General features: G+C 37.7%; 1 protein-coding gene across 16 annotated transcripts in view; it reads right to left on the bottom strand.

Moving 5' to 3' along the window:
* Positions 1-16,077, bottom strand: part of NCKAP5 (NCK associated protein 5) — a 392,323-nt gene that overhangs the window by 159,552 nt on the left and 216,694 nt on the right. The window contains exon 2 of one of the 16 annotated variants that reach the window (XM_069780851.1): positions 11,338-11,489. The exons of the other annotated variants lie outside the window; for them this stretch is intronic. The gene's annotated coding sequence lies outside the window, so the exon portion shown is untranslated. The remainder of the gene's footprint in view (positions 1-11,337; positions 11,490-16,077) is intronic. 16 annotated transcript variants of the gene reach the window in all.

Raw genomic sequence — 16,077 nt, 5'->3', positions numbered from 1 at the left:
CTAGGGAGCACCAGTGACCAGAGCAGGCAAACAGGGCACGGCGCAGCAGTTCGTGCAGGAGGGTGCCTCTTTGAAGGAGGGGCATTCCGCTGGCTGAGTGGAGAGGCTTGAAGTCCACATAACCCAGCAACCAGGCACTGTTCTGTGGCCATCTGTGCAGGTCAAGGGTACTCATCCTACCTGAGCCTCAAAGCAGAATGGTGGGCACTTGTCTGAGAGAAAAGGCTGCAGCTCTGGCTGGGGGGTCTGCCCCATCTATCCCAGTGGTGGCCGATGGCCTCCACCCTGAAAGAGCTGCTGAAGGGAGAGGCTGCAATGCAGGCCTCAGACTGCAGGAAGTGCCCAGACCTTTCTCCTGGGACAGGGACAGGCAAAAAGGTGCAAAAAACCTGAAAAAAAAAAAAAACCCAAAACAAAAAAAACCCAACAAACCAGGCAAAAACCTGCAAAAAGTGTGCCCAGGCGCAGGACCTCCTGCAGTGCGTGGCTGAGCTGCAGGAGGCGGTGAGAAGGCTGCGTAGCATCAAGGAGGCTGAGAAGGAGTTAGAGAGCTGGTTCCAAGTGCAGTCTGCAATGAACTCACAGCCCTCAGCCAAACAGCCAAAAACTTCCCCACCGGCACACACAGAAGGCAGAGTGGGGTTCCTCAGGGGTCGGTATCAGGACTGGCGCTGCTTAACATCTTTGTTGGTGACACAGACAGTGAGATTGAGTGCACCCTCAGCAAGTTTGCCAGCAAAACCAAGCTGTGTGGTGTGGTTGACGCGCTGGAGGGAGCGGATGCCATCCAGAGCGACCCTGACAGGCTTGAGAGGTGGGCCCGTGCGAACCTCATGAAGTTCAACAAGGCCAAGTGCAAGGTCCTGCACATGGGTCAGCGCAATCCCAAGCACAAATACAGGCTGGGCGATGAGTGGATTGAGAGCAGCCCTGCAGAGAAGGACTTGGGGATGTTGGTTGATGAGAAGCTCAACATGACCTGGCAATGTGTGTTTGCAGCCCAGAAAGCCAACCGTATCCTGGGCTGCATCAAAAGAAGTGTAACCAGCAGGTCAAGGGAGGTGATTCTCCCCCTCTGCTCTGCTCTTGTGAGACCCCACCTGGCATTCAGCTCTGGGGCCCCCAACATAAGAAGGGCATGGACCTGTTGGAGGGAGTCCAGAGGAGGGCCACGAAGATGATCAGGGGGCTGGAGCACCTCTCCTATGAAGACAGGCTGAGAGAGTTGGGGTTGTTCAGCCTGGAGAAGAGAAGGCTCCAGGGAGAACCTATAGCAGCCTTCCAGTACCTAAAGGGGGCCTACAAGAAAGCCAGAGATAGACTTTTTACAAGGGCATGCAGTGATAGGACAAGGCGTAATGGCTTTAAACTGAAAGAGGGCAGATTTAGGTTAGATGTAAGGCAGAAGTTCTCCACTGTGAGGGTGGTGAGGCACTGGCACAGGTTGCCCAGAGAGGCTGTGGCTGCCCCATCCCTGGCAGTGTTCCAGGCCAGGCTGGATGGGGCTTTGAGCAACCTGGTCTAGTGGAAGGTGTCCCTGCCCGTGGCAGGGGGGTTGGAACTAGATGATCTTTAAGGTCCCTTCCATCCCAAACCATTCTATGATTCTGTGAGTACAGATGTGACCCAGAAGGCCAAGTCAGCATCGTGCCCTCCTGCTGCCACAGACAAGCTGGGCAGAGGCGCTCAGGGTGCGCTCTGGCTAACAGAGACGAGCATGGGCCAAACCTCCCACTATGGGGGCTGCAAGTGTTTTGGAAAACACAGTTCTTGCCAGCCTAGTTAGCTTCAGAGCAATGACGGGCAACAGGAGGCAGAAGGAAGAATAAAGCAAGAGGGCAAAAGTCATATCCCTGCTAAAAAACTGCATGCAGAGCAGACACTGTTTTTGCACACCAGTGCAGTGCTTATAGAGTAGATCTATCTGCTGGTTATTTTCAAAGCAAAGACAATCCTACTTGACACAAATGCAAGCAATGTCATCTGGCAGAAAATCTAATACTGGCATTGACTCTAAAATGAAACAATTATTTTAGATCATCCATGTTCACTTTATTTTTAAAATTACTGCTAATAGTAATTTGTAAATTATCCATATTTGCCTGTTTTATTAGTGTCTTCTAAACAGCATTTTTATTTCAAGATTATTATAAAATAAAGATGCTGACAGTCTTTCTATTAGCACAGTGCTAGCACAGTATTTTTATACCTTTGTTAAGCTCATTGCTAATGATTCATTTCAAAGTAATTTCAGATTACTAAAAGGAAGTGTAATAGATTTCCTTAATCTTCATCATCTTAAACCCTCATTCGCTGTTCATGCCACTAAGCACATTGTATGTTTTGAGAAATCACTTGGCCTGCAAATTACATAAACTAAACCTGCTAAAAAAATGAACTTGTTGTTTGGAAATGTAAAAATTATAAATCCAACAATATTTGGAATTGCTGAAGGAATATGGTAACTCATTTTACAATAAAGGCCACATTCTTCTGTAAAACACAGGCTTTTTTGTTTTGATGTTTACATGGATACATCTCCAAATGGAAAATAGTCTAGTGGGAGGAAGAGAGACAAATCTATGTCTGGTGGGGTGATCACTTCCAGCATTTGATTCCTAACAGTATTTGCTAAAGACAAACCCTTTAAAATTTGAGCAAAGACATCTTGATTTTATAGATTATATCCACACCTCTTTGAGCAAGTGGAAAGCTTCTAGATTTTGAATTCATTTGGGAGCAAATCTTTCAGTCTATCACTGATGAAAAATTACAGAGAGAAAAAAAAGCTATTGTTAAAATGTAAGCAATCATCAACTCATTTTATTATTATTTGTTATTTATCAGAGGGTGCTGTTGTTAAGAGAGTTGTTTTAAGGACCTGCTTACAAACAATATAAAGACAAATACAAACTGGAGGAACCTAAGTGTTATCAAGCATTAAGGGCTGAAAAATTGTTAATACACCTAAAAGATCATATATTATCAGTAGATCTAAAGGAAGAATGTATCTCTAGTTCAAATATGCCTTGTAATAAACAACAGTTTTCAACTGTGAATATAAAAATCACATATTCCTATATTCTGTAGAACACCTGATGATATAAAGATACCTGATATTCCTTTACTCTTATAACTTAATTCACTATTACAATCACTCAGTTAAAAAGTTAAACATAATTTTGAGTTCTTCTAGGTGCCAGGAGCTAGTGATGGGAATGTGGACTTGAACAGTGTCTTACACTTATAAGAACATCTGCCCATAATAAAAGTTTTTCAAAACTAGCAAGTGGACTGTATATGCTGTGTTTTCTGAGTCTACTTTAAACAGGCATGGGTTTCACAGCAATAAATTTCCACCTTAGGAAACCAAGGACATTTTAGCAAGCCTTATGTTGGGCAACCAAGAAACAAGACATCCAAAATCATTCAGTACTCCTTACACTCTGTGTATTGTCCTAAAAGCTTTCACATTTTTGGTAAAATTAAAAGGCACAGGAAAAGTTAGGTAACGTGCCTAGAGTCAGTCAGTCACAAGGTTTCAAACTTCCTTTCAGATTTCAGGGACAGCAATATCTGTCTGGGTTAATAATTTAGTCAAGAACAAAACCCAGCAGCCCAGCTTAGTCCTTTATTACCAAACCATACCAACTATACTTTGCCTCCTATTTTCTTCAATAACGTAAAGGCATTCTTTTACATCTTACTCCTTTACATAGACACAATACAAACTCTATGGTTTCTTTTAATCTTTGCTCTGTAATCCCAGTATTTAAAGAGTAATGCAAAGGTGAATTATAAGGTATTTTTGTCTAAGCATTAATCTTTTTCTGTGACTTTCCCTAGCATATGAACAGCACATGCAAACAGAACAGAAACAGAAATAATAAACAAATAAGAGTTCGTTATTTGTACTGTCTTAGTACAGCTACAGATACAATCACAGTATGAGAGAAATGTACATTATGAATTACAGGGAAGTTGATTAACAAAAAAGCAGGTTTCTTCTAAAGTTTGGATAAATTTTTTTACCAATTAAATTTGCAAGTAGGTGTGACAATCATAATAAAATCAGATGCATGCATGACTGGCTATTTACCAGATTGACTAAGATTTACCTCAGTCAGAACAACCAGCCAGTCATTACACAGAGGGAGTAAAAGCTATGGATGGATACAAGCTGCACCAACAGATTTAACTGCTAGAATATTCACAAACCTATTATATCTGTCATACTTAGCATTAAACATGTATGCCTGAATATTACTCCTGAGAGTTTGTTTTAAGTTGAGAAACCACTCAGATTCCATGAGGGACAGCAATATAAAACCAGAACAGGCAAGTAATATCTACCAAAATACCGTGTAAGGGTGCCTGGTCTTTAACGCTAAGTATAATTCCTTACATTGAGCTACTCGTGGTGTCTAACTTAAATACAAATTCATAGCACTTAAAGCTTGTGTATGTCTCTACATTGCTCCTAGATTACTTCAAACCACAGTCCAAACATCAACACTGGATGTGTAACGTCAGTGGTGTAATCACCTTCTCTCTGCACTCCCCAGCAATGCCAAATACAGTCATCACCAGTGTGACTGGGCTTTACATGCTTTAGATACACCTGGTGCCGTCCCTACAACACACAACTGGATTAAGACAGCAGTCAGCATCATGAGTTCAGGCTCCTCAGCAAACAGATTTTTCAAAGGCAGCGTTATTTACAGGAGGTCAAAACCATAAGGTAAGCTCAAGGATTACGGGCAGTGGAGAATAAGATGCCCCACTCTACCCAGCGAGGTATGAAACAGACCATTTCAGAGCTTTAAAAAAAAATATCAAAACCTCAAGCTCATGAGGATGTAAGGTGATAGATGGTGTAGGTGGCACCTGGTAGGAAAAAAAAGTTTGAATTCAGTTAAAATTTTACAGGATTACCACATACCAATAGGCAATCTGAAAGGCTCTTCTGTTCAAAGAGTCAGAACCAGAGCTTACACATCCCTCTCAAATAGGTACTTAAGGATGAACAAGGAGAAATCCTGACTTGAAATTTGCTTTGATACTAGCAGCCTGCTTGGATAGGATTTTCATATAAATTCCAGCAGAATGCCAAGTACTTAGTTCCTTAACAGAAACAGACAGTTTAGAGAAGTGATGCAAACTTAGATTAATCACACTTAAATAGGATTTTGCAGAAACTTCAGAAGCGGAGGGAAAACTGAAACAGCTCACCTAACATGAATCAGTGTGTGCGAGTCCCTTTTCTAGTAATGCTCAAGACAAAAGGATCATCTACAGTATCCATATAAGTTAATGTAGAACCACCAACTACGATCGTTTGGGGAAAAAAAAAGCTTCATCTCCTTTTGAACTGGGCTTTGGAAACTTCTATTCAGTAGAGATCTAGGATAATGAATATTTTATGACATAATATTGTGCTGGGTTAAAAACACTTTCTTTTTAAATATATGGAAAAAAGTTTCATTTTTTAACAATTAAAAAGTATTTAATTTGCCAGTAGAAACGAACAGGTTACCCTCAGAGTCCAAACATACATAAACATTGGCAATCCATATATAAAACCCGTGTTTAAAAAAATATTAGTATCCATGCTATATGAATGTGTAGTAATATATAAATGCGAGAGCACTGTAAATGTGAAAGGCTGATTTTGAAGAAAAATATTTTTTAAATTGCCATCTATTCAAGTTATGGAAGTTGAACTTAAACTTTGCTAAAGAACAGCCAGTTCCAACTGTTAATTATTTTTAAAATAGCATGGGAAAAATTTTATCAATGTCTATTTTTTCACTTGTGTTTACCTTGGGATGCAAAATTTTGCTTGAAGTTTACAAGCCGTGTAGACTGCACAGATTATACTGAATTACAACACCATGCTTTATTAAAATTCACAAGTATATATACTAATGAATGGTCACCTCATATGAAATTTATATATTTCTGCCCACACATTGCATAAAATTAAGATCAAATGCCACATATATAAACAAATGATAGCTAACATTTTATGAACTATAAACACAAGGTCAGTAGCGCTTCTCTTCTGCAAGATAAATTTGACACTTGGACAGCTTTGTGAATCACAACCAGAAATGCAATGACCAGGGAATATAAGCTGCCTATTAAAAAAATAAACAAAAAATACAGCAAATCACTTTCACAGGGACTTCTCAAAACACTGTACCACCAAAAGTTAATGTTCTTTCAGCTACTGCTGAAACTACTATCCTCCAAAGAATCATGAAATTATCTTCTGAGCCAAGGTCTTTCAATACAATTTTCAATACCATTTGTATACAGACTTTTTATATGATCTAGTAATACAAAAAACCAAGAATTTGCTTTAATGTAGTGGTGACCATTTTTGTCACTTTTCTTTTTTCAGGAGGCATCTGTGCTCAACACCATTAGAAGGCATGCCTTCCTGTGGCAGTATATAACAAATCTGCCATACTTTGTATGTATAAATACTGACAGGAAAATACAGTCAGAAAAATTGTTGTAATTTAAATAAAAAGACATGCACATTAAAAGTGGTTTCAATTACACTAAATATATTTGATTTTTTGTTTAGTTTTTTTGGTGAGTGTGCCTGCATCTAAGTCTTTGTATTTCATGATGCAACAGGAATGACAGACAGAGGAAGCCACTCATGTAAAGTTCAAAACAGGTCCTCAACTTTCTTCAGTGAAAAAAAGTTCAAAGCTAGAGTTGGATGATTGAATAGCTAGATTCACACAGTGACTACTGGAAAAAAAGACAATGTTCACCAATATACAGCACCTGCAATATGAAAAATCTGCCTTACTTTATACTTGTGAAAGACACAGAGGTGAGGCAAGATACTACATGGTTCAAGTTTTGTGGCATTTGAGCAGTGTTTGGAAATGCTGGTTATGGCTTTTTTTTTAAGAAGAAACTTTTAACTCTACCTTTGCTACTTTAGAGTTCCGTTGTCATTTTGATTGAATGTTATTCACACCATTACATGTGCACATTATCAGTCTGGCTCCAGGGCTTCCTTTTTGGTGCCCTATTTTTAAATCTCTATAGAAGCTCAGTGCCTGTGCTAGATTACTATGTCTAGTGCTGATACTGCTACAGACATGACAGGCAGATTTAATTTACTCAAATCCTGAGCTACCCCAAATTTTCAGATGAACATAATGTTTAATTAAAGGAAAAAATGGCAAAGAAGAAAGAATTCCCAGGAATATAATTTTTAAAATTCTGCTGGACAGTTTTACCTAAATATTTTGACTGCTTTTATTTCTACAGTTAAGAAAATGGTATCTCAGAGAATTAGCATTACTTTTACAAGAACTTATGATTGTACTTTCTTTTTTTCCAAGAGTTACTGACTGAGTATAACCACCACTATAAAAAGCAAGCTTGGGGATCTTAATGCAGTATTTTTCTAACTTCTGAACTAGATAATACATGCATACTTTATTCAGGAATACTTAATAAAATCTATTCATAAACTTCAATAACACATTCTCCAGGAGATGCTCTGACAGCCTATTCTGCATTATCCTGAAGATTTACTTTGATTATCACTTTGTTGATCAATGTATTATTATGGGTCCAGTCCAAGGAACAGTGGAGTACGAATTTTCAAAGTTTACACATTCACACCAATTTAACCAACAATTCACACCAGTTTAACAGTAATTTACAACTTTTTCTTTTTAAACAAGAGAACCTTCTTTTATAGCTGACTTGTTTTGTTCTATACATTCCCTTATGAACACTCATATATTATCCATAAGGAGCACCACAGAAGTGATCACCAACACATAAATGCTCTAGGAAGCTGCTGCCACCTTTTCTTCTATGTTCAGCTTTCACTTTTACAAGCAAATATTGATTTATTGAATGTTAAGAAAAAAATTTACTAAAAATGTTTTAAGAGCTCGAATGCAAGAGGAAAAAACAGCCCCACTTTTGGTCCATCCCCAGTCGGCAGTCAAAGGGTGTTATCCAACCTTCCCAAAGCCCACTGCATGCAACCATCTTTAGAAAAGGATAAATGGGAGCTGGAATCAAGTGGATATTGCTGAAAACTATGACAAAAGATGACATAAGCACTCCAGAAATACTCCCAATGTCATTAATTTTTCAAAACTGACAATTAACAGAGACATAACTTCTACACACTGCAAGAAGCTTTAAAATTATGAAACCTTTTGTACCTACTCTCCTTGTGGGGAATATAATCAAATAAATTCAGTTGTAATTATATGGGACTCAGATTCAATTTAATTTTAATTATTTGAAATGTGTACACACTCCAGGAAAACCTCATTAAGATGGCTCAGCCAGTTTGTTTTCAAATGGGACTGCTAAGTCAACATTTACGATTATCCATCACAACAGCCATCCATTCACTGTAATGGTTCAGATTAATCAGTTATTACAGTGAATTCAAATCAGTAAGTAATAATGAATAAAATTGTTCTCCAGTTGTGTAAGGAAGATCTGATCTTCCAAATAAGAGAAAGACACTGCTGGAAAATTTTCTTTCCCTTGCTGCCTCCTACTTTTCACATTATGTTTTGGGGATACAATTCCCACTGTTTTCCTCAAACAAAATGGGCTTTAAGTTCTTTGGATTCCTATTAGAAGCAGAGTATTGCAATAAAGAAGAAAAAGACATTTTGACCTCAACTTCAACAGCAATAGGTTGATTTTAGTATACTGCCTATTTGCAATACATTAAACAGCAATGTCTTTCTATTTTGCCCTAAGCAAGAGTAAAATCAAGTGTTGTTCAGTAAAAACTCTTTCATGCATGGCTGTTACATTTTTCTTTTTCTCCCCTTCCATGTGTCCCTCTCCCCATCTTAAACGCTCTGGTTTTCTCTTTCTCTGAATAATTCTTGTAACACAAGACTAAACTGCTGCAGAATAAACAGCAAGTGTTCGTAACACATTACTGTGATTAAGGGAAAATTTTGAGCAATGAAATAGATTTTTCTTTTAATCTTGGCATCTAAAGAGGCAAAATATGCTTCTTTTCCCACTACCTGGGACATTTTTGTAACATCAAAATCATTAGCATATTAAATATGCTGGTTTGATGACAACAAATGTAACAAGACCTCAGGCATGAACAGGAGCCCATTGTACAAAAGCACTTCTGTGAAGTCAGCCAAAGCTAAATCCTGGGGTTAGGCGATGGGTCAGTACATACCTCTTTCCAGTTCAAGTAAAAAATTGGAAAGAAATTAGCAGTATCTGAAAACCTTGTTTGAAATCCTTATTTAAAACATACTTTAGTAAACACAACCCTTTTTTTCATGGGATCCCTCTCTCAGAAGTATCACCAACCATACTGTCCATGTATTATGCTTTTCTGTATTAGTCGCAACAGACACTTCCAAAAAATTATTCATATATTCATTTCCCCCATTATAATGAAATTGCATTCTAAAAAAAAAAAAAGGAGTTATTTTATTCTTAGACTAAAATTCACATAGCATTAAGATGAAACAATCATAGAACGTTTCACTCTTATTAGTTGGTCATTAGCTTCTCCAAATCATCAACATCCAAATGCTGTATTAACCCAGTTCCTATACTTTATTTTTGGCCATTTCTTGTCTGGAAGCTCTCAGCTCACTTTTCAATCCTCAATTTTCACTTTTTATTAATAGAGTCATCGGCTGGGAGCCATTACAAAAGTTCTCTTTTTTTGCCATTCCCTGCAAAGTGTCAGGAAGGTCATTTAGTTTCTGCAAGAGTAGCTGCCCTGAACAGAAATGATGCTGATAACAGGTGAAGAAACTGTGGAGGGTCTGACTGAGTTCAGTGGAATGCAACCAGATTTAGGTTGATGTTTTGGGTGATGTAACTTTAGTACCAAGGCAAGTATATTGCAATAGCAGTAACTTCTATTTAAAAGATGAGAAAAGCAATATGAGTTTGTCTTTCAACTTACAAGACTCAAAAGAAGTATTTTAGAAAGGCGAAACAGTTACAGCAATTTTTCCACTGCTTATATGTATAAATTCAAACACTGCATCTTCCCCAATGACATGGGGAGTTATGACAAACAATAACAGACCAAAAGTTCAATAAATGTTCACGTATCTGCATTGCTACTACCCATGAAAATTTTGTAATACTTTTAGAAAGCAACATAATGTAAATTAGGAACACAATAGCTTTAATTTTGTTCCATGACTAAGTGTGGCCAAGTAATGTTTTTGTGAAGCACTAACATTACCCCACAGCAACGAATTGTTAGAAAATAAATAGATGTTAAGCGAGTACTTGAACTAAATATACTGTTACATATATAGTTAATAAGGTTCAGTGGGTAAGCAAGAATACATATCTCTTCACTGCACCTATCATCTCGTTACTATTCATGTCATTACTTAGCCGTAGGTCACTCAAACTCATTTTCCCAGGGTAATATTATAACCTTGCAGGTATTTGAAGCAGGCATAGTAAAACAAAAAGGTTAATTGTGCATTCTGTCAGGACCATGTGGCATCAGGCCATGACCATCATTTGCCTGGTAAATCTTATCTCAGTTTTCTTTGCTATTTAAACTCTCTCCAGCTGAATGATAATTTTTCATTGTCTAAGCTGCCTAAAGGGTAGGTTTCAAAATAAGGTTTCAGGTTCTTTTGCTTATATCTTGGCTTAACTTTCCAAAATCCCTACTTGTGGCAATGCTTAGTATACTCTTACAGCTCTCTCACCTCCTAATTATTTAATATTATTTGCTTTTGTAGTTTAAATGCATTATGAGACTAGTCTCCTTAGTACATGGCTACAAGTGAATGTATAAACCAACCCAATAATATATACTTAACAAATTATATTCCTTGCTATCAGCAATCAAGACACAATGAGGTTTGCACACAATATAAAGAAGGCTGAAACATTAAGTGCTGTGGTAAATTTTGATTCTTTTGGCCAAATTTCATTCATACAGGAGAAGGCCCAGCTATGCCAAGGACAATTCAGGACTTCATCACTAAGATCACCGAGTTGGATCCATAAGTGAGCTTGTGCATCTGAGACAGAGAGTTGAGTCTTGAGGAATCAGAATGGGGGAGAGCAGCACTAGAGTCATCAAAGAGCACCAGATGTGGTGCGTGCACTTGGAGTACAGCTATCACTTATGCTAAGGACTGAAACTCTCTTAAAACATAGTCACAATAACCATATTCTGTGGGGAGAGAAAGGTGAAGTTGACCTTTTATGTTACAGCTCTGGAGTTAGAACACACATTCAATAGCAGGCCACGGCCAGTGTGAAGAACGGCACAAAGGGTCTCTAAATGGTTGGGACACTCACCTAGGAGACGTGGGCAATTTTTATCCAGTGACTGCATAGTTATATGGATGCATGTAAAATGAACTATTTCCAGAAGAAGCCCAGCTTTAGGGGAAAAAAGGAGAATATTTCCATGAGGAGGCCATCCATGTGCCGGTTAGGGGACCACCCTCCTGAAAGAAAGGATAAAGCAGCTAGCGTCCTCAGTCTAAGCAGCGCGTAGATACTGTGTCTTCCAGTTCTGGCTCAGGTGCTGCCTTCATTAAGTGGTCAGAAGAGAGGACCCCCTCCATTATCATTTCTTCTTCCAACCAGTTTAAAGACAAATTCTGTGCAGTTTGTCTGTAGCACTGGTTTATGGGCATGAGCTCTAGGAAGGGATATAGTTTTTCCCTCAGCTCTAGCTGGTTTCTCACTCAGCATGAAGGCTTTATGAATCACCCTTCAGAAGCACCTTTCTCTGTGCATTATAAAGGGAACCTGAGCACCTAATTTTGGCTTTTTTATTCCCTCTGCAGGTATGTTTTTATTTCACTTGAAAGTCCTTTACTTTTTCATATTATATTCCAACTATACAACAGACAGACAAAGCCCAGAGAAAGTGGAACTAATTCGTGCCTGTGTTCCTTAAAGACAGCAAACACTTTCTTTACTCCATTTAATATGATACTGTGCGTACAGGAGCAGCCAGGCAAGGATATTAATATTATCACTCTGTTCCAGTAATTAATAGCAACTCCCCTCATAGCTCTGATAAGCTAGGAAACACATTTCATTTCTTGTCCTTTCCTGCTTGTGAAATACTAATGGAAGAGAAATAGGTGCAAGACTCCGGACTGCAACTCCTTTAAACTAACCCAGAATCAGTGTGGAGCCATTATAAGTCTCCAGCGGTAAATGGTATGGGACACCCACTAAAAATTTAGAGAGCGTGCAGCAAAATGAGGCATTTCAATTCTATCGCAATGCATTATTAATGCCAATTATAGCATGAAAGATGCTAATGCGAGGTACTTCAGAGACTAAGAAAACACTGACCAATTTTAAAGATAATGTTTGTCTTAGTTACCAGGTTCCCCTCCCAAGCACAGATTTATTTGTTGAAATTTTGCAGCCTGATTGTTTCCCTGTCACTTTCAGAGGTACCTAGAGCTGTAGAAATGGGAAGCTACGTACAAGCTTCCCTCTCCAGAAGAAGAAATAACTAATAAATAGGATAAAGACTTAACATTACTATTGTAGCCATACTTTCTGAGGTAATTTCCATAAAATTTCCTCTTCTCCTCTTACTCTCTATGGAAGAGTGACACACACATTCATGTATAGCTTGGGGAGGGGTGTGGAACAGACAAGACAGACATTGCCTCAGTTACATTTCTTCAGTGAGTCGTGCTTAGACACTGCTGGCTGGAGAGATACTAATGCAGTTTCATAAACCAGAAAGGCAGTAAGGTATACCTATGACAGCAAAAGGCCTAAAACTCTCATTAGACCCTGACAAAGCTTATAGAAAGAAATATACTTGTCAAATGCTAGACCTTAAGATCCTTAGAACATAGTACATGAAATTTTGGGGTATTTTAAGAAAACTGTCATTGGCCCAATACACATGAAATTCATATAATAAAGTAACAAGCATGTTCAGTAGTAAAACCAAGTCAATAAAGAAGCAGAATTTTGTTTTATGCTTCCAGTGGTCTCTTACTAAACAACATCATAAGAAATGATGAGTTTAAAAAGAAAGTTCTCACAGGAGTGTACTTTTAAGCTGTTTTTTGTTGGTTTTTGGTTTTTTACACATTAGAAATAAAGGCATACAGATGCTGATCACCAGCATGCAAATCCAGGTAACTGGAAGAGATTTTACTTGTCATCAATATCTTGGCAATCAAAAGGAACATGAGATCAACGAGCTGCTGAAAACCATTTAAATGGCTGATAAGTTTTGAGTAAAATAATTTTAAGTAATTTTAATTATAACAGCATCTATGTTACAAGTATAACTGGCCATGGGGAAGATACTTGCACCACAGAAGTATGAAGCTCTGCCGAAATCAGTGGGAGGTTTTTCTCAATAGAATAAAAATTTAGTAAGAATATCAGAAATTTAGTACAGATATCAGGCTCATATGCAAAATCACAGGAAGTATTTGAGATACGATTTTCTTGTACATGGCAAAGCTTTTGCTTAAGGACTTCTAACAAGATGACAGTGGGCAGCAAATTAAATGCTAACCATGTATTAACATAACTTACTCCAACATCAGCCACCACATTCATCCTCAGCTGGAAGACATTTACTTTCCTCACTTGCAACTTCTTCTCTTTAGCAATAGCCACAGGGATTGTTACAATCTATATTCACATATATATGTCAGTACAAAGACAGGATTCTGAAGTATTATGAAAGGCTGGTTTATGTGCATGTTAATGTATGCCTATGAATTATGTAAGTGCAAGGAGAGCCAAAAAATATATCATAGAATATCTGCTTACCTCTATTCACATAATGTCTAACAGTATGGCTTCACAGTAGAAAGGTGACAGCCACAATTCACACGTTTTAGGTTTTGACTGCTGTTAAGAAGCTTCACATCTTTTTGCTTCAACATGGCTGTTGGCAGAAGAGGTCTGTGCTCTGCTATAGGGGGATTTTCAATCTAAATTAATTACCTATCAGATCCATAAGAGCAAAACACCAAAAATAAAGCTCCTATGTGAAATGTGATATAGCAGTGTTTGTTCTTTCTGGTTAAGTATCTTGGTTTATTTTTCTCCAGATGGCCACAGTGGTGCTCAATTTCTTTATCAACAAATACCTTCCCTATGAGTTTCTTCTGCATCCACTGAGATAACTTCTCAAAGCTACAAATGAAACAAATTCCATTTTTACTCTCATGTAGTTTTAGTAATGGATGCAGGCATGTATCTGTCTTTGGACAAATTGATAATCCTCCACAAAATCTGAGTATGTTAGGACTTTGCTCTTCACAGTTTAGAATCACCACTAGAATATTTAACAGCAGAATGTTGCAACAAAGACTTCTTGCTTTTTACTATATTTGTAAGACATTTGATACAATCAACAAACTTTATAGCAGTTACATAAAATATTTTTACTTTTTTCACTTGCAAGTGGAAGTTGGGAACTATATGAACAAATGATATTGTCATGCTTTTTCCTTTTTACTTATGTGCCTATTTCAGCAATTACAAGTTAGAGGTTTCATATACCCAGGTATGGACAAAATATGCGAAATTTTCTTTTGGTTTGTGGGTTTTACCCCATCAACTAAAATAGTTCTCTAAAAATGTCTCAACTTGCTATGCCCTTTACAGACATAGAAGCAGATTTCCTGATTAACTGGGAAAGATTTTGTATGACTAATTGGATAAATTTGGATTTTCCCTATATAGTCTCTTCATTTTTGGAGCCAAATACCATCAGTTATGTTTTGATAGAGGCTTATGGTCAACAAAGTATCTCCTGAGCACAGCACTGCAGTATGGAATGCTTAAACACCAGATTTTATACCAGGTAACTTCCTTGCAAGAACAAAAGATATTCATGATATTTTAAGCACATAAGAATTCATCATTGATAGAATTTGGTTTAACAAATGAGTACCTTTAAGTCAGGCTTAAATTATGATTCAGAAGACAGATGAAAACTGAAATGCAAACTTAAACCACTGAAGAACAGAAAATTCATAAAATAATCTTAGAACAGTGATATTTATAATTCTTTGAGTTGTAAATACAGATAAGTTCTTGTAAGTCTGACGTGAAAGCTTAACACATGAGAGCTCAAACTGAGGAAAACAAGCCTACATAGTGATTCCTGTCAGAAACCATTAACTTCACCTGCCAAAAAAGCCACTGTTATAGCTGAAACAATCCCCCAGAATACAGTTCACCAGTTAGAAAGAAAAGCTGCACACTTATCACAGAATACCTCTGCTAGGATTTTATGCAGTGCTGAGACATACAGAAATGCCTATAGATAAATTTTCCCATTTTACTGCTGCATTACACTAAGTGGGTGGAACATACCCATGTAAGCAGCACTGTTAGAGCTGCTATATGACCAAAATTGCCTTTTGTATTAATGTAACTGCAGAAGTTGAACTTAAAGGGACTGATGTGGAAGAATATAATTTCTGAAATTAGAACACCTTATTATATATTTGTACATCAAAAGCTGCCTAGCAAAAGGAAAGAAAATCCCAGCTGTAAAGAGCCTCTAGTCCAACAAATTTCTCACCATCTCAGCTCAACTATTTTTACACAGGATAACACTGTAGATAAAAGACCTAGACTGTTTTCAATATCCCTAGATATTACATATGGCCAAAGTTTTTTAAAAATTTTTTTGTTAATAGAATGTTCCCAGAAAGGTGCCTATCCTAACTAGACAGAGAAAGGAAGTACCCAAAACCTCTACATCAATCTTGTCCTACCAGAGTACTGGCAGTAGACTGAAAGGACGATAAAGAACATGTGGAAAACAGATGCCATCACCAGGAAACACATACAGCTACTGAAAGACAGATAGGTGTCTTCAGCTGGCTGATCTAACCAGGAAGAAATTTCATAGTTCAAAGGTCATTAAAATCAAGCTTATCTATACCAAACAAGCAGTCTACAAAATATTTGATTGGCCTAAAAATTAATTACACCCAGCAGGAGGAATTTGATTCGTACAGATTAGTTACTAAAATGCCTGCAGGGGGTAGATATAATCTTTCCTTAGAAATGAAA

The sequence above is a fragment of the Haliaeetus albicilla genome, chromosome 4, assembly GCF_947461875.1.
Source record: "Haliaeetus albicilla chromosome 4, bHalAlb1.1, whole genome shotgun sequence".
In the NCBI taxonomy this organism is placed as follows: domain Eukaryota; kingdom Metazoa; phylum Chordata; class Aves; order Accipitriformes; family Accipitridae; genus Haliaeetus; species Haliaeetus albicilla.
This window is presented reverse-complemented; position numbering and strand designations above follow the sequence as displayed.